Source organism: Manis javanica, chromosome 12 (assembly GCF_040802235.1).
Source record: "Manis javanica isolate MJ-LG chromosome 12, MJ_LKY, whole genome shotgun sequence".
NCBI classification, from domain to species: Eukaryota; Metazoa; Chordata; class Mammalia; order Pholidota; family Manidae; genus Manis; species Manis javanica.
The window spans coordinates 10,448,135-10,471,417 of record NC_133167.1 but is presented as its reverse complement, the minus strand read 5'-3'; the positions used below and the strand labels follow the sequence as shown (position 1 = coordinate 10,471,417).

Sequence of the window (23,283 nt, the reverse complement as noted above, 5' to 3'; positions counted from 1 at the left end):
CAGTGTACTTGACTGATGACTGGTCAGATGCATGCGTGCACAGTACCGGAGTTGTATACAGGAGCAAAGCTATGATGAAAAACAGGATTCATATGTCCTTTAGGGTCATCTGTTAAAATGTGTAAGCGAAGATTGTGGAACCGTTTACTTACATTCCAAATAAACAGAAGTTTCTTTTGGCAGAAATGTAGATTCAGTTACTTTACAAAAATTGTATAATACTTCCACATATTATCTTGAAATTTAGAAGACTGGTCTATTTTCTTTCATTTCACAGTTTTAAACAATCTTATCTATATATTAAAGCTTAACTCAATAAAAAATCCTGTTGTTCTAGAATGGTGATCTTTGCGATAAGACAAACCTTATGATAATTCCTTTCCAACAGCAGGTAATTTGTTTTCAGTGCCTCATGACATACAATGTTTTCATAATACCCCATAGCTATACAGAATTGATATTTTATATTGGAAATTATTTTTATGGTTGTAAATAATTCCAGAGATATATACATTTTCCTAAGACCATTCATTTATAGCTGAAATTATTGTCAATAAAATTAAAAATAACATAGAAGCAAGTAAATTACTTTGAAAATATTTATCAGTAATAAATCCTGTCTCGTAATGATTGAAACTCATGCTAGTATATAACTCAATACAACAAATTTTTTTTGAGATCTCACTAATTCAAAATGCCCTCAGGAGTTTTATGAGCTTTGTTATTCAGACACATCTCCATTTTCAAGGAACTTTTACTTGATTAGGGAGAATAAGACAAGACCCATGTAACTAAATAAAACAGCAAGATGCCAGATGTCACCCAGATGTGTCTCGGCCAGTCAATCCCTCATATTTGGGGAGATAGGGAGCTGCCCAGCTGGGGTTCTGGGGTCATGACTCTCGCCTTGGGCTCTCCAGTGGAAATCACCTGGGTATCTTTAAAAAAGTACTGATGGCTGAGTTCAGCCTCCAGCGATTCTGATTCGATTAGCCTAGACTGTAGCGTGGGAATTCAGAGGGTTCTAAGAGTTCCCCAGGTGATTCTATTGAGTGACAACTAGAGTTTGGTTCTATTCTAACCAAAGCTTTGGCGAGACTGGGATGGGGACCAGGGAGAGGGCAGGAAGAAAAGGATGAGAGAGCAGAAGGGAGACAGCCAGGAAGGCAACGAAGGCGAGTCACTGAGGGGACAGTAGAGGGAGAAGAAGGAATTAGCCGCATCCTTTGACTCAGTTGACCCATGGACCCATACCCTGGGTTTCATCCGGGAAGTTGTTAGAAATGAGGACTCTCGGGCCCCACCCTCGACTTACTGAATCAGAGTCTGCATGTTAACAACCAATCCTCTCACCCACCCCACCCCCTGACCCGCTGATTTATACACACAGAAGCTCAGGCTAGATCACAGGGTTACAATAATAATGACAGTCATTGATGGACAATTTTACATGTTAGCCCCTCAGCTGAGCCTCACAACAACCCATGAGGAAGGATTCTTTATCACTGCCTCCTTTTCCAAATGGAGAAACTGGAGCTCAGCAAGTTTTGGCAGTTTGCTCAGCTAGACGGTGCTCCAGCGGAGAGTCAAACACCACTCCGACCTCAAAGTTCTTGCACCATATTCATATAATATTATGTTACCACTTATGAAATGCAAAAGGGGGTCCAGGAGACACCTGGAGGAGGAGGGCTTTGAGATATACCCACGTGTTAGCCGAAGTCCTGGGCTAGGAAGAGCAGGCCTATGAAAGGGAGAGGACCCCACACCTAGCCTCTTGCCAGGCCCAGGGAAGGGCAACCCCAGGGGATGGGCTGTCTGCGCACCAAGCCCTCTCCATGTCTGTCATCCCTTGCCTTTCACTCCATATTTCGTAAATAAAAGAGCTTCTTGATGCCTTGGAGGGAAAGCTCTAAGAAAACAACAAAAGATTATAACCCCATACAAATGGAATGCTCAGTTACCCAGACCTAAAATAAAAATCAAACACATACTAAAAGAACACACATTTAATACACATAAAAATAAATGTACCTGCCAGGCATGTATTTCTCTCTCTTGACTTCTTATTTACTTCCCTCCATCTTCTTCCTCTCTCTGACATACATGCTTGCATATAGAGAAGTTACTTAAGCAAAGAGTTCTAGAAAGAGGAGCAAGACACAAAGCGAATAAAGAAATAGGAGACAGGCAGGAGGCATATCAGACGCGCCTGTAATATTCCCAGTGTTTTTCAGAGAAGTCTTCTCTGATGGGGATTTTGTCCGTTATCTTCTCTGCTTCAGACACATGTTGTTTGTCTCTTACACATCTTAAAGGAAACTGCATTTTCATGACTGCTTAGCGCCAGAAATTGTTTCTTGCTCTAAATTCAGATTCTTCTACAGTGTGCCCAGAGTTGTATCTTTTTTTCTTTTCTTATTCCTTAAGCCAGAGCCTATAAAAAAAAATACCCACTTCACAGTCCCAAGACTATCTCTGGCATACAGCTGGCTTTCCATTCTTTAAATACCTGTTTGTTATGAATTATAGACACTGGCTATGCAAAGTGAAAAACATTTCAAAGATTTGTGTGTGGCGATCTTGAAACTTGCTGCCGAGTCCTTTGAAATATGGTTGTTGCACACTGTTAGTTTCCTTCTTATTTATTTAGTGTCCCACATTCTGGAAAGCCTTCTTGTAAGCTCATAGGGCTGTGCAGTCTGGATGTCTGCTTTGAGGACTTTCTTATCACTTCATTATCTAAGTGCTACAAAGGACACTGTTTATCATCTCCACAAAAATGAAAAGTGCATCTGAAAATATTTGTTTTCACACTGACTCATTCTTGAATGTCTGGAACTTATATTGTTTTTTTGTTTGTTTGTATGTTTAATTGGCTTAGAATGTAGAATTGAAATGAGAAATTAACACCAACTAAACCAAAAATATATACTTCTCAGCAATGCATTTTTATTTTTATTTTTTGTGGATAAGTCAACAGACTACCATTCCCTCATCATTATCATTTCCTGGTTTTAAAAAGACGAAGATGTTATTATTGGATCCTTTTCTTGATTGTGAAGTAACAGTGCAAACCTTTTTTTTTTAAAGGTGTAGTTGATATACAATCTTATGCTCAGGTTTCACATGAGCAACATTGTGGTTACTACCTTCCCCCGTATTACCAAGTCCCCACCACACACCCCATTGCAGTCACTGTCCATCAGTGTAGTAAGATGCTTTAGTGTCACTACTTGTCTTCTCTGTGCTATACTGCCTTCTCTGTGTCCCCCTATATTATGTGTGCGAATCATAATGCCCTTTAATCCCTTTATCCCTCCCTTCCCACCCACCCTCTCCAACCCCTTTCCCTTTGGTAACCGCTAGTCCATTCTTGGGTTCTGTGATTCTGCTGCTGTTTTGTTCCTTCCGTTTTTTTCTTTGTTCTTATACTCCACAGATGAGTGAAATCATTTGGTACTTGTCTTTCTCTGCCTGGCTTATTTCACTAAGTATAATACTCTAGCTCCATCCATGTTGCTGCAAATGGTAGGATTTATTTTCTTCTTATGGCTGAATAATACTCCGCTGTGTATATGTACCACATCTTCTTTATCCATTCATCTACTGATGGATAGTTAGGTTGATTCCATGTCTTGGCTATTGTAAATAGTGCTGCGATAAACATGGGGGTGCTACGTCTTTTTGAATCTGTGATCCTGTTTTCTTATGGTAAATTCCTAGGAGTGGAATTCCTGGATCAAATGGTATCTCTATTTTTAGTTTTTTGAGGAACCTCCATATTGCTTTCCACAATGGTTGAACTAATTTACATTCCCACCAGCAGTGTAGGCGGATTCCCCTTTCTCCACATCCTTGCCAACATTTGTTGTTGCTTGTCTTTTGGATGTTGGCCATCCTAACTGGTGTGAGGTGATATCTCATTGTGCTTTTAATTTGCATTTCTCTGATGATTAGCAGTGTGGAACATCTTTTCATGTGCTTGTGGCCATCTGAATTTCCTCTTTAGAGAATTGTCTGTTCAGATCCTCTGCCCATTTTTTAATCAGGTTATTTGCTTTTTGGGTGTTGAGGCATGTGAGCTCTTTATGTATTTTGGATGTATATATTTTGTATATAGATCTTTCACCATAGTGCAAACATTTTAAAACAACTCAAGAAAGTAAAAGATCAAATATGAAAAGCACCAAAGATAGCCATTTTTAACCACTCTGTGTATATGCTTCCAGGATTTCTAGGCATATACATACATATTTCATACAAAAATACGCTCATACTGTTTAGTAACCTATTTTCTTCACTGAATGTCATGTCTTCTCTCCAAGATAACACATAAAGATCTGTCTCATCTTTTTAGGTGACGCCATAGTATCTCAATGTATTGCTATGCCATGATGGATGTAACCAACTCCTTAAAAAACTTTGTTTTAGGGGCAGATTTATATTCCCTCAGTTTTTCCTAATATCTTCTGTGTAAGTATGCATTTCATGAACTTGGCTTTCAATGATGGATGTTTGATTATTCTTTCGATATTAAAAATTTAATTAAAATAAAACAAGAGGGTGTTTACTTGCTATAGCATGGGTGACTCTTGAGGACATTATATGAAGCAAAATATGTCAGTCACAAAAAAATAAATATGATTTCCATTGCCATGGGGTACATAGAGTAGTCAGGTTCAGGCACAGAACGGTGGTGTTGGTCAGCTGTGGGGGAGAGTGCAGAGTGCTTAATGGAACCGAATTTCAGTTTTGCAAATGAAAAGCATTCTGGAGATGGGCTGCCCCACAATGTGAATGTACTTGACACTACTGAATTGTACACTGATTAATAGTTAAGATGACAAGTTTTTATGTTATGTATATTTTACCTCAATTAAATTTTCCAAAAAAAGAGGGTGTTTAAGTGATGACTATTTTATCATAATCTGTACTTATTCAATGTATAAACACCACTCTTATCTAGCAATTTCAATTATCTCGAAGATAATTAAAAACCAGGTACAACCCAGCTACAAAGCTTCTGAATTTTGTTTACAGTTGAGGCCCTCAGACCTTACCCAGAGTCTTTATTTTATTTTATTTATTACCAAACTTTACTTTCCTGACTTCTTAATTAATAGAACATATGAAACAATTAGAAATGGAGGAAGCACTACAGCTACAGGCAGGAAACCAGGAGTAAAAAAGAAGTAAGAATTAAAGAATGTGTAATACCACAGAAAAAAATACCTCCAAAAAAAAAAAGAAAGAAAAAGCATATTTAACAATTGAAACCATGTACTATCTTGCAATCAAATAATACAGATGCAAATAGCTCAATACATGGACCAGTATCACTTAACAAATATTTCTTAATCATCAGTTATATGCCAAGAATCCATTAGGGCACAAAAGTGTTGACAGTGATAGTGTTTAGAGAGGGAAGATTATGTCACCTACCGTCTATTTGCAAAGGCAGAGAAACATGTAATACAATGAGAGACAAAGTTTGGTCTCCTTTAGGGATAAACTTCAGTTATCTAAAAATCATACTTCTTAGAATTTTTTAGGTTTCCAACAACCCTGGGGCCAAATGAGACTCCTGTTTAATAATTATATATAAGTTAAGGACTACCTACAGTGATTTCAACCACTTTGCAACTTTTATAAGCAAGCAATTTGTAAGCATATTATTCACCAAGCATCAGGTATATGCTTTATGAAGGCATACTTGCTAGTTATAAACATAACTCATCTTAATGTTAACATGGTATGTTCTTAGATACATCCCTACTGTTTTTGGGTATTTATGCCAATAGCCATAGTTTATAGGTTTGGGCTGATACAGGACAGAAAAAAATTATGCTTGGTGTATCACTCTCACATGATGGTTAAATTTGGGGTCTTCCTCCCTTTTTCCAAAGAAGTGCAAATTGTGAAAATTATTGATGTGTCATCTAGCAGTTTACTTACCATGTGAAGACTCAGAAATGAAATTTGTGGTTTCAGCAACTGAGTTTAATAGTAGAGATAATTTCTCAAGAAGAATGTCCCCATATAAACTCCCATGACCACCATATTCTCTGGTGGAAGCTAAGGTTCTTTTTAATTAGTATAGTTGACATAATACTACAATAGTTTCAGGTGTTCAACATAGTGATTTGACCTTTATATATATTACCAAGTGCTCACCATGATGTAGTTACTATCCATCATCATACAAAGATATTACAATACTATTATAAACTATATTTTGTAAGTTGTATCTTTCATCCCCATGACTTCTTTGTTTTATAACTAAAAGTTTGTACCTCCTGGTCCCCTTTGCCTATTTTCTTTGTTTTGTGTTTAAATTCCATGTATAATGAAATCACATGGTATTTTCTTTCTCTAACTTATTTTGCTTTGCATAATACCCTCTCAGTCCAACCATGTTGTCTCAAATGGCAAAATTTTGTTCTTTTTATGGCTGAGTAATACTCCATTGTCTGTGTACCACATCTTCTTTACTCATTCATCAATGCACACTTAGATTGCTTCCATATCTTGGTTATTGTATATGATGATGCAATAAACATAAGGGTGCATATGTCCTTTTGAATTAATGATTTTGTTTTCTTCAGGCAAATTCCCAGAAGTGGAATTACTGAGCCATATGGAATTTCTATTTTTAATTTTCTGAAGCACCTGCATACTGTTTTCCACCAGTTTACATTCCCACCAATAGGCATGAAGGTTCCCATTTCTCCACATCCTCACCAACACTTGTTATTTGTTATTTTTTGACACTAGCCATTCTGACAGGTGTAAGGTGGTATCCATTGTGGTTTTGGTTTGCCTTTCCCTGATGACTAGTGATGTTGAGCATCTTTTCATGCATCTCTTTGTCATTTGTATGGAAAAGATGTTTATTTAGTTCAGGAAAAATCTTAGTTTAGGAAAAAATCTTTATTTAATTCCTTTGTCCATTTTTTAAATCAAATTATTTGGACCTTTTTTTTTCTTTTGTTTTGAATTATATGAGTTCTTTATGTATTTTGGAAATTAAGCCCTTCTTGGATATATCATTTGTGAACATATTCTCCTATTCAGTAGGTTACCTTTTTGTTTTGTTGATAGTTTTCTTTGCTGTGCAGGTTTTTAGTTTGATGTAGTCCCACTTGCTTATTGTTGCTTTTGTTTCCCTTTCCTGGGAGATGTACCCAGGAGGAGATCGCTATTGCTAAGGCTGATGTCCAAGAGTTTATTATCTATGTTTTCTTTTGGTTTTATGTGTCAGGTCTTAAATTTAAGTCTTTAATCATATCAAGTTTATTTTGTATGTGGTATAAGAGAGACCAAAGTATTTTCCTTTGGAGATAATGTATTAAAATTTAGACGCCTGAAAGTTAAGCATTATTTGGGATGTTACAGGCTTTGCTTGTGCAGAATGTTCCTGCATATGAGGCCATGTTTGTGGGAGGGCAGAAGATACTCTCAGCACTGCTGGGATAGTCATATTCATCACATTCAAACTCCCACAGTTAATGACTTTTGAAATACCTCAATGTAACTGAATATCAACATTGTATAATGACTATAGTACATCCTACAACACTGTAGCTCTCATTAGCCCCGGTGCCAAAGTCATATTAAAGGACAGCACCATATATATATATATATACTGAGTCATAAATCATATGGTATTTCCAATTATAAATATAATTATGTATATATATGTAATTTCTTTTGAATTTGCCAGAATAGCTAAACCCCCTTTTAGGGTTTTCTAAACGCAACTGCACATTTGGAAAGTGCAAAGATGTCACATAAAAACATTGCATTTTTATTAAGGTATGAGACTGATTACATCTCTGTCTTGAGAAAACTAATTTAAATGCACTTTTGTTGTTTCTGGAGTCTTCCTTCCAAAACTAACAGCAAAGTGAACTATCTAGATGCCAAATCCGAGTTGCATACACTCTATGTCAGCAACAACAAAAATATATTTTTGATATTAAGAAAAATCAGAGCAAATGTTAGGGAGGTGTGAAAATATAATCATCTCAGAGAACTCCAAAAGATATCTGATGCCTAACGTTTAGAAAATCGGTGACCTGAATTCCAGTTGCTTTAATTCCAAATCATGTTTTCTTTGCGTCCTTACGTTTCTTATTCTAAAATATATAATTAATCAAAGTTCAGTTTTTCACATCTTTCTGTACTCCTACAAAACAGGTGTCACCATTGTGCAGAATTTTTCTTCTTCTGATCTAAAACAAAATAGCATGGAATGAAATCCCTGTTCTCTGACCTGTTATTTCTATCTCATCTTTGTCTTTTACCACACCCTGCTTCCCAGCTCATGTATTTATTTACTTTTCTCTTCCTGCCCCTCCTATTTACAATACTGCACTCTGCCAGCTAGTGGATTTTCTTTTCCTACTGCCAATCCTAAGAACTTCAGTTAACTCACCCCTGTCTTTCCTCATCTACATGCTCCTATGATTTTATTTACTTGACATTAATCATTTGGATGAGAAAAAAAATTCAGTCAATCATCAAAATGTCTGAAATATCCAAATGTTTGTTTTTGCAGAGACAGAATTTACATTTTCTTATTTAATTTTGTGTTCTGTCTCACTCCAGCTGTCATCATTATATGTCTATGCGTATCTCTCCGTAGTCTTTTTTCTTGTGCCATAGAGCATTATATTACTCTTGACATTTGCTCAATTTCATTTTTAACCTTCTTCTGTTGCTTTAATAAAAGTTACATATCTTGCATAGTTGTATAAATTACACCTTCCACCAACTTAATTATTTAGCACCCTGTAATCTCCCTTTTCTTACAGTCAACGTGTATTGAACATCTACTATTTGTGATTGCAGCCCCACTGCCAGCTAGGAGTCTGTCCTTTGAGGTGTAAAACTACTTGAAATTCTTTGAATGCCATCTCAAATCCATGGGAAGTCCATGGGAAATTCTGCACCAGATTTCTGCCAGTTCCCTGGGGCCTGCATTTTCTTAGTAGCTTTTCCTGATTTCCTGCACTTGCTGAAGACTGACTCTCACAAACACCTCAATTTCTACATCCATTCCCCATTCATGGGCCAGAGCAGGGCACACAGCTGCTTGTTCAGTGTCCCCAAATTAAGGTAGTTTTATAGAACAAACTTTATTCAGAGGCACAGGGGACTTCATCTGTATTTATGTTATTTCTTACTCTGGGTTGTAGGGGAAGGGGTATTTGTTACATTACATTTCATACCTTCCCATACCTATGGATTCCCCACTCCCACCATTCCTGTATGTCTAGAGAGCCATGTTCATAATCCTTCAGGCCTGTTATGTCACGTAACACAGCTAGGGGGACAGTTTTCCCCACCCCAGCAGAACTGCTCTCTCTCTCCCCTGCCCCATGAACTACACTCCCCCTCCTAGGAACAGAAAGATGAGTAAAATGTGACTTCCTATGGGAAGCTTTGTCAGGTCGTGGGGAAAGATGTGTAAACATATAATTACAATGCAATTAGGTATGTGTTGTAAGAGCAGTTATAAATAAAACAGATGAGCAAGCAACTAACTACCTAGAGGCTTTAGGGAAGTAGTCTTCCAGAAAGAGCAAACCTTTGAACTGCTCCAGAATGAGCGCAGCTTAGCCAAGCAGAGTAAGCAGTGGTGGGAAGTGGGCATTTGGACCAGAGAAGGACCATGTGGAAAATCACAGGAATGTGAAAGAGCTCACGGTCGCCAGTGGCCTCTGAGGCTGGAGAGAGAGGGGAGACCGGAATACAAAGAAAGGGCCTCATCTGTCAAGCCGATGAGTTTAGGCTTGGCTAAGCTGGCCATAGAAAAGGAACAAGTGATTTTGACCAGGGAAGAGTCTCCAAGTGCAGTCTGGGGAACCCCTGCAACCCAGTCTCCTAAGCTGCTTGCTTCAAACACGGATGCTAGACCCTCGGACCTACTCTCTGGGGATGGGATCCTGGAAAAAGCAAGGATTTTAAGGGTTCCAAGAAATGTATCCATACTAAAGGTTGAGAAGTGCTGTTCTAAATTTCAGCTGGAATACCACGAAACTCTGATTTTTCTTAATCACCATCTGATTTGAGCTGGTGCTATCAAAGAAGTCTGTTAATCATAACATATTCAACAGAGGCACCACAAACATTTATACCATACATTCTAAAAAGCAAATTCAGGATATCAGATTCTCTCTTTATCCTTATAGACACTTATATTTGTGATCTGTTGTCTTACGTCCAGCCCCAATCAAAGTGTTAACTGGACAGCGCCTGCTGTCTGCCACGAGAAGATATTTTCACAGTAGTGACCAATCCACGCTGGGAACTGTGCCTGAGCCCAATTCAGCCATAAGGAGTTCTCTCTCTAAGGTGGACACCGCTGAGACAAAGCCCACAGGTTGTGGGCCCTGGCTCCCCAATTAGCCAAACCACCGAGCAAGGGAACTAGCCTGCAGCATGGCCTCTGTGCTTTTAAGTTTCCACGATCCCCCAAAATGCCTTCAGCAACCCTCCACCAGGGAAAATCAGAAGTTCCAGGATGCAGATAAAATCTGGACCAATCTTTGACTCCATATGAGATAGATGAGCCCTACAGCCTCTTGCAGTCTTAATATTCTATTATTTGTAGCCACAGTGGGTGTTGACACCCAACACTAATAAGCAGTTGCTCCTCCGAATCTCCAGATTTACCTCTGGCTGCAGAAAATTGTCAGCATAAGGTTTCTTCTTCAAATGTCTGAATCATTTTTCTTTAAAATTTTCCTGTTTCTTCTTGCCATATTTTTTTTTCTACCAGAAAGTCAAACCTAAAGTGGTAATTTTCCAAATTGGAGAAAAACTTCACTTAAGATGAACTATATTATATAGCACTTTAAATGGAAAGTCATGGGACCTTTTCTGATTTTGAGATAAACTTCTTTTTTGTTCTGGACAAATTTTACTTTTTATTGTTGATTTTTTAGCAAAATAAAATATACAGAGAGTAAGTCATAATAATAATAAAATGTTTAAAACATTGAAGACTTAGAACAAAAGCAAAACCTCTCTCCTGCTTGCTCTCTCCCAAATTTCCCTCCACAGAGGCAATCACTTTCAACTCTTAGAGCTGTTTCTTCCATTTATTTACCTCCATATTTCTAAAACACAGTCTTAAGGAGTTATTTCTCAACTTCTCACTTCTAACATCATCTACTGACACCTTTGTGACCCATCTCCCTCCTTTTCCTCAAATCTTCCCAGTATACTTATACCACCATAACTTTGAGTTAAATCAATAGTGTATGATTTTGGAAATTTTGTTCACTGCTGAGCTCCTACTTTTCATGTTTGTAAACATTTGGGGGCAAATTTTTGTTTTCCTTGAAGTTTTAAAATTTTCTACTGTCAGGCTTCTCAGACCTTTTTCCTATTTCCTGGGGGTTCCCTGGGGCTGCCACCCTCCAGCCCCAGTCTGGGTCAGCTGTCCATCATTATCCTGAGACACTCACTCCAAGTTAGATTCTCAGCCCGGATCCCACGTTCTTCCCTGTCTTGACCTTATACCTCTTTTGGGTGAAGCACATGCTCCAGTAGATTACTATGAAAATGTGCCAGGAAGGTGATATTTTTGTTTCATTATGTATCTGAAAATGTCTCTGACTTTCCTCAAACTTGATAGGTAGTTTGATGAGTAGAAAGTCTTGGTAGAAAATCCATTTCCCTCTGAATTCTGAAGGCCTCATGTCCTATCTCCGTTGTGATACTGCAGCTGACACATCTGACCCCAGCACCTTTGTATGTGACTCTTTCTTGTCATTTATTTCTAGGATCTTCACTCTCTCTGCAGCGTTCTGGATAAGGTGCCTCAGATGTGTGTGTGTTTGCAAGAAGACATGTAGGGATTCCATTAGTCTAAGATTTCATTTTCTTCACTTCAGAAGATCTTTCCTGTATTACTTCTTTGATAATTTCCTCCTACTTTCTTTCTTTTGTCTTTCTGAAACTGGTCAGACACTGGACATCATGGACTTGATCCTCAACACACTTGTTTTCTCATTGCTCACCTCTTTTCCTTTCATCCTATTTTCTGAGATTTCCTGAATTTCTTTCATTGTGCCCATCAAACTTCTAATTTTAATTGCACCTATGTATTACTTATTACTGCCTAACCGATAATCTCAAAATTTTGTCATTTGAAACAGGGAACATGTTCTCAGGGTCGGGAACTGGGAAGCAACTTAGCTGGGGGGTGCCGCCTCAGGGTCCCTCATGGGGTTCAGCAGTTGTAGTCTGGGGTGATAGTCATCTACTGACAGAGTCGGAAGGTGAGCGTGAAGACAGCTCATTCCCAGGATTGCTGCTGGAGACCTCAGTTCCTCAATACATGGGCCCCTCCAGAAGGCCGCTTGACTTGACGTGGTAGCTGGCTTCCCCCAGAGCTCATGATCCAAGAGAGAGAGTAGAAGTTGCGATGTCTTCCATGACTTAGTCTGAGCAGCAGTGTAGCAGCACTTCTGCCCTCTTCTGTTGGTCACATACACTAACCCTGGTTCGGTACGGGAGGGATCTACACCAGGGCATGCAGACCAGGATGGGGGACCACTGGGGGCCACTTTGAAGACTGGCCACCACAGCTCTGTGCTCCAACTTGCATTGTTTCTTTTCTCTCTCTTCCTTGCATATCCAGCGTTTTGGAACTGCCTTTATTAGAAATCCTCCCTGACCCCAGTCCAGATCACATTAAAATGCTGTTTCCTGGCTCAAGCTCCCTGTTACGTGCAGGAGCCAAAATCGCAGGTACCACAGTTGGCTTCTAGACCCAATCCAGCTGCCTAAGGCATCAGCGTTTTGCTTACCAGAAATATTTAGCTTTGTTTTTGAGTTTATGTCTCTCTTTATTTTCTGTTTTTGTATCTTATCTTTTTTTGGAACAGGGGATATGTGCCGAAGTATTCACAAATGCGCTGGTGTACATGACTCAAAGCTTCCACTCACCGCCCATCTTCCAGAAACTGATCGACACTTTTCATATCTTTTTATCTTTCCATTTGTTTTCCTTGTCCCATTGGTTGATACTGTCTTTTCTTCTTTATCCATTGTCTGGTCCTGGTTTTCACAAGGAGAGGACACATATAAAAGTATTTGAGCAACTATCTTTCTGGATTAACTCTTATGTAATGTAAGTGAGCCTGTTTTTTTCTGTTTATTATTCAGAATAATACTGTTACTCAAGCATTCATATTTTCAGATAATGTGACTTCAGAGTCTTCCCTCAGATCCAGAGAATGCTTCCATTTGGAAAAGTTGCCCTGTCTTATGGGCAACCCTCAGCCCCTTAGATTCCTTTAGGTTACTTTTAAGTTCACAGGGAGAAAATGGATTTTCTCCTTGAAATGTCTTATGTTTGTATGATTAAGTACAAGGTTTCTGAAAAGCCCTAGCAATTCCCCCAGAACTCAAAGCTGAAAAATGAGTAACTTTTAAATTCACTATAGATTTGCTATTGACAATGGATATAGTTAGCCAAGTAACAGCCCGTGGAAGTGGCAAAAAGCCCGTGGCCATCCTCCACGTGGACAGGAGCTGAGGGTGGCCTCTCTGGGGCGACGTCCTCCCCTCTGAAGTAGTGCACCCAGGGAGACCAGCGAGAACCTGGCATGCCCAGCTCCGGGGTCTGTTAGGTACAATCCCAAGTACTTCTTCACTGGTTATCAGATGGAAAAGGGAGAGGTGAGTTTTCTATCCCTACATTTCATTTTTTAAACTAGTATTACCAAGGATATTTTCTGAAAGATCTGGTCCTACACAGACAAACCACACACACAAACTAAGGGGCCCCAACCTGCCTTAAAACATGTCTCCACCTCTTAGCCTTGAGTTTGAATTTTCACCCATTCGTGGCTCTTGCAGCAGTGGGTGAGTCTGTGTGTGTGTGTGTATCTGCATGTCTGTCTTAAGAGGCACTGGCTCCTAGAAAATGTGTCAGTTACAGGGAAGACTTTTAAAAATTAAATCATTAGCATGCATTGCCCTGTATTGAGATTAGCTCGCTGGCACATCTAAAAGAGAAAAATGCAGCAATGAGCCACTAATCAAATAGTGGCTGACCTAACAGGATGGAGGGAGAAGAGAGAAGGAAGCTGTGGCTCGTTTTGTTTCCCAAAGTCATGCCTGCATTGGTTAAGGTGGACTTTCATCAGGCCAAGTAAATGAGAAAAGTAAGAACAGTGTGGCTGTTATTTATGAATTGGAAGTTATTTGTTTCCATAACAAAGGAGCTTCTTGTATTCTGTAAACATTTAGTTGCTTCCTTTTAATTTGTTTTAATTTCCTTTTCTTATGGAGTAACGATAGTAGATGACAGATTTGCTGTTGGTGGGTGGGTGGCAGGGCAGATTGGTTTGTATGTGGAGGTGGTCATTGCTCTTACGTAGCAAAGTATGGACAAGACAATCTCATGGTCTCCAGGAAAATCTTTTTTTTTTATTTTACTGCTCTGTGAAGTTCAAACATTAGGAACTTTTGGATTAGATATCTCTTGGGTTCTTCCAACCCCAAATTGCATTACCTGTGGCCTCGCTTGCAACCCTGGCACTGAAGCATGATGTAGAGAAAAGACAGGCAAGTGAGGGAGAAATGGCAGGAAAACAAGAGAGACTCCTACCGCCGTTCTGAAGTGAAAGACCATCTCTCACTGGAGCTCAGAGCTCATCTCTTCTTTAGTTCCTATCTTAATTTTTCAATGTAACTTTTATATTACCACAGAAAAATATAAAGGGAAATTACACCAGGGGTTAATAAGCTTTTTCTATAAAAGGTCAGGTAGGAAATATCTTAGGCTTAGTGGACCAAGGGGCAAAATCAAGCATAATATCTAGATAGCTATGTAACAAGAGGGCGAACAAACACAGATGTTTTTATTGACCAAACATAGAACTTCATTTATAGACACTGAAATTGTAAGTTCATTATGATTTTCACACATTACAAAATATTATTTTCCTTTTTTTTTTTCCTGACTACTTGCAAATATGAAAACCATTCTTTGCTCACAAGCAGTACAAAAAACAGGCGGCAGACTGGATTTGGCCTGTGGGTGGCAGTGCGCCAGCTCCTGATTTATCCAGCTAATGTCATGAGCTGCCACAGTGTGTTTATCACTGGGATTTTCCATCACATCATCGGGAGCACGGTGACAGTGTGACAGTGGAGGTTCGTGTTCTCCCTGCGCCAATGCCTTAGTAGACGCCGAGCCAGTCAATGATGACATAGAACGCAGTGGTTGAGAATGTCTCTGAGTCAAAGCACCTGGATTCAAATCACCCAGCGCTGTTTCTTACTACCTGTAGCCTCTCAATATCCTCGTTCTCTTATTTATGAGATGGAGCTAATACTAGTCCCTACCTCGCAGAACTGTTATCAGATGTAACTGAGACAGTGCCCGCCCCAGAGCCCTGAGTCATGCCATACACAGTCAGTGCCCCAAAAATTTTAACACAGTACCGATGGAAGTTCATTTCCTCTATAGCTTCCTCACCGTTAGTCTTACGGGAATGGCAAAGGGCCTCTTACTCCTACTGGACTCAAAACCTTTCAGGGCAACAAAAACTAAAAAGACCGTGTTATAGTTAATGATTATAGGTAAAGATACCATTCATTGCACTACATAAGATGGGCAGATCTTCCTACCTTATTGTTTATTCCCAAATGTACCAGTCACCTCATGGCCACCTTCTTTGTCAGAGCCACTAATCTGTATGCTTGCTGTCACCCAGAAAATCGAAAGCGGGTGGCTGGTTTAGCTGTCTAGACTAGTGATGTCTCTCTGGACAGGAGTTGAAAGATAGGAAGTGGCAGTTGCCGTGAGATTTCTGTGATATTCGCGTGTGGTGAGAGCAGCTTTGCCGGGGCAGACAGGCCACTGCCAAAGCAGAACGTGGGTGTCGCTCTCCTGTACCGGAAGGCACGCTGCGGAGGCTCACGGCCGGGTGCTCAAGGCAGACCTGGGATGGAGGGGCCCTGCGCCAGCTCATGGGTCTGGCTGGCACGGTCACTGCTCTGGGTCAGCTCTTCTCTGCACACACAAGAACTTTCGCCTCCGGCTATGGGCTGGGCAAAGGATCAATAATCATAATGCAGAATCAACAGACCTGCTCAGCAGAGTGTTAACTAGCTTTGAACGCTGCCAACTTCCCCTCATACTAAACCAGCCTGGGCTTGGCACGGGAGAGGAGAGATCGGTGAGAGGGCAGGGAGGGCCGCTTGTGTTTCACAGCACTGTGGCAAACTGGGTACCCAGTCCTTTGAGAGTAGGAAGACAAAGCATCCAAAATTATTTGGAAATTATTTCCTGGCCTGTTAATGAACAATGAAAATTGTATGTGACATTTAAGCAATAAAAAATGTGCATGATTACATCCTTTGTTAGTTTTAAGAGGAAAAAGACAACTCTGCTGCCTGCCAGTTTGGGGGGCTACAAAGAGGCCCAGTTGCCACTTGCCATCTCGTAAAAGTAACAAACCCTCACCTATGAGCATGGAAGTGGCCATGTTACGGTAATAGTAGTAGCCCATATTGCTGAGAGCCCACAGTAACAGCCAGAGGGGAGGAGAAAGCTTCCCTTGACCCTCTCAGGGTCCTGGCTGGTCCTGAAAATTAAATTGACAAAGACAGGTTAACAGGAGAAAAGCACACAGCGTTTATTAACTTCCTCCATGTGCCTGCGAGTCTTCACAGGAGAGCGGAGACCCAGAGCAGGAGGCCTTCAGACCTTTCAAAGAAACAGTACATGTGTGAAGAACTGACAAGACAAGGCGGCTTGGGCCAGGGGACAGCAAACGGTGATGACGCAAGGACATGAGAGTTAGTTTAACAAGGCTTGTTTGCAAGATGCCTCTGCTGCTGACTCTGGGCTGATAAGAGTCTGTCTCCAGTAAAAGAATTTATCTCCTGCCTTTAGGCAGAAAAGGAAGAGCTTTTTCTGCATTTACTACTTCTTGACTGCTTTCTGCTCAAAATAATTTTTATGTCAAGAGGGCATATTTGTAGGGACATGCTCTAGTCTCCTTCACAGCCCTCAGTAAGCCTCCCATGTAAGTGCCTAAGTGTGTGCCATGGCTAACCCATCCCACCCCATCTTACAGATGTGGAAGTTGAGGCACTAGAACTCCCCTAAGTCATGCAGGTGACTTGGCATAGCTGGGATTTAGACTCGGGAGTCTGCCCTGGAATCAGGGCCCAAAACCCCTCTTCAGAGGCAACGTGCGGGCGGTGCAGGAGCGATTCGTGGGCACGGTGGGAGTTGAGATGGGGGGAGAGATGAGCGGTCGGTGTTCCCGGAGGAGCCTGCTGCCTTTGTTAAGCATGTTTGCTTTGGCACCTTTTATGTACAAGCATCATATACCACCGGGGTTTCAAATTGGTATTTGACTAAAACAATATTTACTAAATATTTAAGTAAAACAAATTTTATCTGTATTCATGTACAAATAATATTTGGCTAATCAGTGAATATATTCAGTGTACGCTAAGAGTCATGCTAACAAATACTACTTAATTCATCTGTAGTTTAAGAAACACACTTTTCAGTCTCTCTTACTATTGCTCTTAGAATCCAGACCAGCTCTTGAGGCACTACACAAGCAACTTCAGGAGAAATGTCTGGGAAGGTGGTGGTGAGTTCGGACTGGTGGAAAGAAGGATCAGACAGTAGCATGTATTTCCTTTGGTTCAGGATATTGCAGGAAAAAAGGAGAGAGGCGGTCACCAATGACTGGGCCTTTGACTGAGTGCAGGGTACCAAGCAGGCGCCTACTGCCGCATCTCATCCTCCTCACAGAACACTGCAGGGTGGATCTCAGTATCTTCCTTTATAGATGATGTAACTTGGAAGGATTAAGTAATCTGTCCAAAGCTCCAGATGGTAGCTGGCTTATGTGGGAACAGGTCCTACATAGATCTGGGCAAAGGCTTGTGATTTCTGGACTTCTAAATCTTTTAAGATTCTGTACTACCAAAGTTTATTTGGCATTCTAAATGGGGTTCATAAAAAAAATGAACATGACCTTCAAATGAATGATTCTCACAAGTTTAACTATTTAATATGCAAAAGTACTAAAACATCATATAATCTTGGAATTGCTTCCTGATGTGTTAATGGTTAGCAGGGGGAGAAAAGCCATAAAATCATTATTAATAGCCTTCTGCTAATGACAAATGATTTCTTATTTAATTAAGGTACATGGAAACTAAGAGCTACTTGACTGTTAGAAGAGGAAAAACCATAAAAATTGTTGCTTAAGAAATATCAGTCAGCTATGCTTTCTTGATGGTTAGTAGCATTTGGCCAACTGGTTTTTCAGCAATTTAGCATTTGAATAATAATGAGTTATATTCCATTAATATAATCATGGTGCTTCAAAAGTGAGTCCAAACGTGGATACAACTCAATGAAAATGACAATATGGCCACTATATCTTTTGTCTAAATCCTCTATTTGAATTACTGAAACACATTTGCACATTTAAAGATTATTTCAGGAAAAACCACATCTTTAAGAGAAGTGAGTATCTTGACTCTGGGGCTTCTGTCAGCGCCATCCAAAACCAGTGAAGTGCCTGATTTCACTTGGCCCTGTGCTACGATCTCTGCAGTATCACACAGGCAGCACTTGCTTCTAGAACATCAGCTGAACAACTGCCAGAGAGCAGCCTTGACTATAATTTTGGGTTTATTCAATCAGGTGGAACATACAGATGTCAGCAAAATTGTCACATATTCTGACATCCTGGCCAGTCCAATCATGCAGATACGTAAGCAGGCCATGCCTTGCCAATTGAACTAAAAATCAAAGCTGGAACAACTTTGGAGCAGTTCTATTAACCCAGGCATAGAAACATAGCCCTACACCTGGCTCTGGAGTCATGCCAACAGGGATGATCACATGCACATGGATGACATGGTGGATGAGCAGACAGTACATTAAACCCTCTCAATAACTCTCCTTTAAACTGACTGCTGCACTGACCAGAACTCTCTATACCTTCTATGCAAAAGACCAATTGGTGCCCACTGCTTGCTGCCCACTTCAGACCCATAGGCTTCCCCCTTGTACACTGGCGTATAGCTGCTCCACTGATGGACTTTTACGATTGCCAAGAGTTAGTCACTTCTGCCAGTTGTACTTATTGTAAAAAAAATAATTTAATTAAATATTAAATAACAAATTGGTTGAATATGAATACATAAAAGACCCATGTTTCTGTGCAAACTAGAAGATTTTATAAAATAAAATTATTAGAAAAACTGCTATTGGAATAAGTGTGACTGAGAAAACATTTACAAACTTAGAGAAAAATATGGATTCATATCTAGAAAGACTCTAGACTCAGATTGCCTGACAAGCATCTTTAAGCAATCGGCTTGTTTCAAAAAAAACAAAACTAGAAATTATTAGTGATGCATTATGGATGTGACTTAGCAAGAATGATGTCACAGAACTCAAAACAGCAGACCAGTTCCCAAAGAAAAGACCTGGACCTTTTTCCACGAGATTGAAGAATTGGTATGCCTTTATGGTTTTTTGATTGTTTGTTTTTATTAAGGTATCATTGATATATACTCTTATGAAGGTTTCACATGAAAAACATAGCGGTTACTACATTCACCCATATTATCAAGTCACCCCTAGACCCCATTGAAGTCACTGTCCATCAGTGTAGTAAGATGCCACAGAGTCACTACTTGTCTTCTCTGTGCTACACTGTCTTCCCTGTGACCCCACACATGCCATGTGCCCCAATCATGATACCCCTCAATCCCCTTCTCCCTGCCTCCCCACCCGCACCCCCATCCCCTCCCCTTTGGTAACTGCTAGTCCCTTCTTGGAGTCTGTGATTCTGCTGCTGTTTTGTTCCTTCAGTTTTGCTTTGTTCTTATACTCCACAAATGAGTACTTGTCTTTCTCTGCCTGGCTTATTTCACTGAGCATAATACCCTCTAGCTCCATCCATGTTGTTGCAAATGGTAGGATTTGTTTTCTTCTCGTGGATATGCCTTTATGTTTTAAGTTAAAATAAAATGTATAAAGTGTTCGTGTACCTGTTTGGTTTTGGTTCCTCAATTCGACTAACTTTTTCTATTAACCAACCAGGTTTGGGGCCATCAAATAAGGCTCTACCTTAGTGTGAAAACAAGGGAACAAACAACAGCGAAATATGTTTTCCCTAAAGGTCCAAGACCCAGATTGAGGGACAATAATCCAAAAAATCAGGAACTGTGGTTTTGATGACAAAAAAGGGAGACAAAGTTGTCATTTGTAGTGACAGGAATCCAGACCCTGGACAAGAGGGGACTCGAGGTAACAATGTGGCCACATACCCGACCTCTGGTGCCCCCCTCCTAAGTGCAAAGGGTTCTTGGAACTAGGACAGACCCTCCTTGAGATCAGACCTCATGTATTGATTACAGGTGAAGGTATCGATTGAGACTAAATCTGTGGTATGAAATAAAAGATTTCCTAAAAATAAAACAACTTTCCATTTTCTAATGGTCATCAAGAGCTTTGTATAAAGTGGAAGATCTTATTAAAAACTAGTAAACTGAAGTTATTGCATCAGCATTGATTTCTTAGTTTCAGGAATGATATTTTAATTACATAAGAACATATTCTTGTTTGGGGGAGATGCACGTAGAAATATCAGGGTGAAGTCTCGTGGTGTCTACAGTCTACTTTTGAATGGTTTGGGAAAAAAGTTTGTGTGTGTGTGTGTGTGTGTGTGTGTGTGTGTGTGTGTGTGTGTGGGGAGAGAGATGGGAGGGTGGGACAATATGTTAATAGTTGATAAACCTAGATGAGAACATATATTCATGTTCATTGTACTCAGCTTTTCAACTCCTCTGGGGGTTCAAAATTTTTCCAAAAATTACTTTTATTTCCAAGAAACTAACAATGAATTAGTCTTGTGTTAATTTTAATATGTGCTAAAATAGTAAAGCTTCTCATGTTATTCTTTTCCAGTTCAACCATAGTTGTATAGTTCTCTCATACATTGAGAAGACATACTCACAGCAGCCCCAAAAATGGCCATATAATTCATACACCTTAAAATTCCAGGTCCAAATTGGATGTAAACAAATTACCAGTTTTCCATCCACTCATTAGTCTATTCAATCAATCCACAAGCACTTGTTTAGGACATACTATATGCCAGAGTTACTGATGCCAGTAAGACCACATAGTCCCCACTCTGCTGGAGCTTAGAGTGATATACATTAAAATATACATTAAACATATAACTGCAAGTAGTTCATAGGAGCAAATAGGAAGGGTGCCTGATTTCATCTGGAAGAGTTCAGCAAACACTTGTTTTTCAACCTACATTTGAAAGATTTTCAGTAGTGCACGGCGAATATGACTTTTCCTCCAAGAAATAAAACCCAGCTTGTCTCATGGCCTCCAAGTGCCTCCCCAGAGGTTAGGGGATTGGTACTGCACTGCCTCCCCCCTGTGGTCCAGAGATGCTCAGGAGGTATTTTTAGGTCTGGGGAAAGCAGAGTCCGAGATGCTCATTGTCCACCTGGAAGTGGCGGCCTGCGACAGCCGTCTAAACGTCAGCGCCTGGGCCTTGTCCTGGCTGAGCGTCTTTCCCCTGTTTCTGGTCCCCTTGGGTGGAGGACCTGCTGCCTCTCCCAGATGCTCTGTGGGAACGGCATGTTGGTCCCTCCGCTCTTGGGACCAGCTGCCCACAGGAAGTCACACTTCCAGAAACAGCAGCCAAGAGGTGTCTTGTCTCCAGGCAGCTTTTGCCTTTAGCTCAGTGACAAGAGCATCCTTACTGTGAGAGGCGCACAATCCTGGCTACCTTCTTGGAAGACATCACGGACAAAACCAGACTGTGAATCAGTGTCTCCAATGAGCTCGTCTTCAGAAACCTTCAGAGAGTTAGCTCTGTCCTGTAGGCTGGGATGGGGTGTGAGCTTAGACACTCCCAGGGCCTCTGAAACAGGCCCAGGATTTCTGATGCAGCGCATCTGGGGTGAGGCTGAGAGCTTGAATTTCTGACAGGTTTCCAGCAGCTGCTGCTGATGGTCTGGGGAGCTATACTTTGAGCACTGCTTTAGTAGCGGATACATAGATTTGTGATTCAGATGAACATAAAAGTTTAAAACTCTGGAAAGACAAGTTTAAATAATTAAGTCAAGATATGACTTAATGACTCCAAACATCTGGGAAGAGAATTGGAAAACTTGAGTCTTCTAAAAAAATATCAAATATCCAATACTTGGGGGGAAATATAGATTTTCCTTTTCAATTAATCACTTTCCAGTTATATAAATCAGAATGCATATCAATGTGGTGAGGATGAGTTCTGAGTGTCAGAAATTCCATTCCTTGAACAACAGCGTAGCTTACTCTCCTATGCTCAGTAAATATATTCAATTAAAGATGTTTCTGTTTGTGCATTTTTATTTTGATTGTACAGATAGGGTCCTCCGCTTTGGGAACATCTGAAGTAGTTTCTTTTTCCAACCAACCAGCCAGCATATCTCCTGCACCTGCCCTCCCTTTGCCGTCCAAAAATTAGGTTTTTCTCCCCCCCATGGAAAAGAAATTTCTTTTCAGTCAATATTAACTGGAAGGAAAAACATTTAAAGATAAATATATAAAAAGATAAATATAGAATACTTGTCAAAATTTTTTTCAACTCACTATTTTAAACTACTTGTTTCTGATCCCTGCTGGCAGAGAAAATTTTAAAACTTGACCTTCATTAGAGTGGACCTGCGCTTATGTTCTAAGTATGTCAAAGAGACTAATTAGGATAAGAGTTACCAGGCTCACAATTTTTGCTTTTTTTTTTACTAAACTAAATTTTTACTTCTTTTTTTTACTAAGAAAGAGCCTTTTGATACTAATATTAGCGAATTTGTTCTCCTAAAGACATATAATGGATATTGATCATCATTTCTCATTCTTGAACATTATTTCAGGAAAAGAAAACCTTAGAATCACCCATAGAAGATATCACCAATTAATATATTAATATACACACATGCATATATTACATTATGCTAAATCTAAGAAATCTGCCAACATTAAACTGGTATCTACCTACAATGACAATTTCATATGGCTCCACTGTATATTATTCTGAAAAAAGAATAGCTGCTTTGTCTTTTCCATAAATATAAATTACTTAAAAATAAGTATAATAAAAATATGTACATACATCTAACAGTTCTCCTCTATGCATCATCTCAGTTTTGTGTTCTATTTCTATTAATATATTGTCACAGTATCACATGGCTCCT

General features: G+C 39.9%; 1 protein-coding gene across 1 annotated transcript in view; it reads left to right on the top strand.

The window, feature by feature from the left end:
* COL4A3 (collagen type IV alpha 3 chain) overlaps positions 1-23,283 on the top strand; it is a 118,764-nt gene that overhangs the window by 31,333 nt on the left and 64,148 nt on the right. The gene's annotated exons all lie outside the window — the stretch shown is intronic.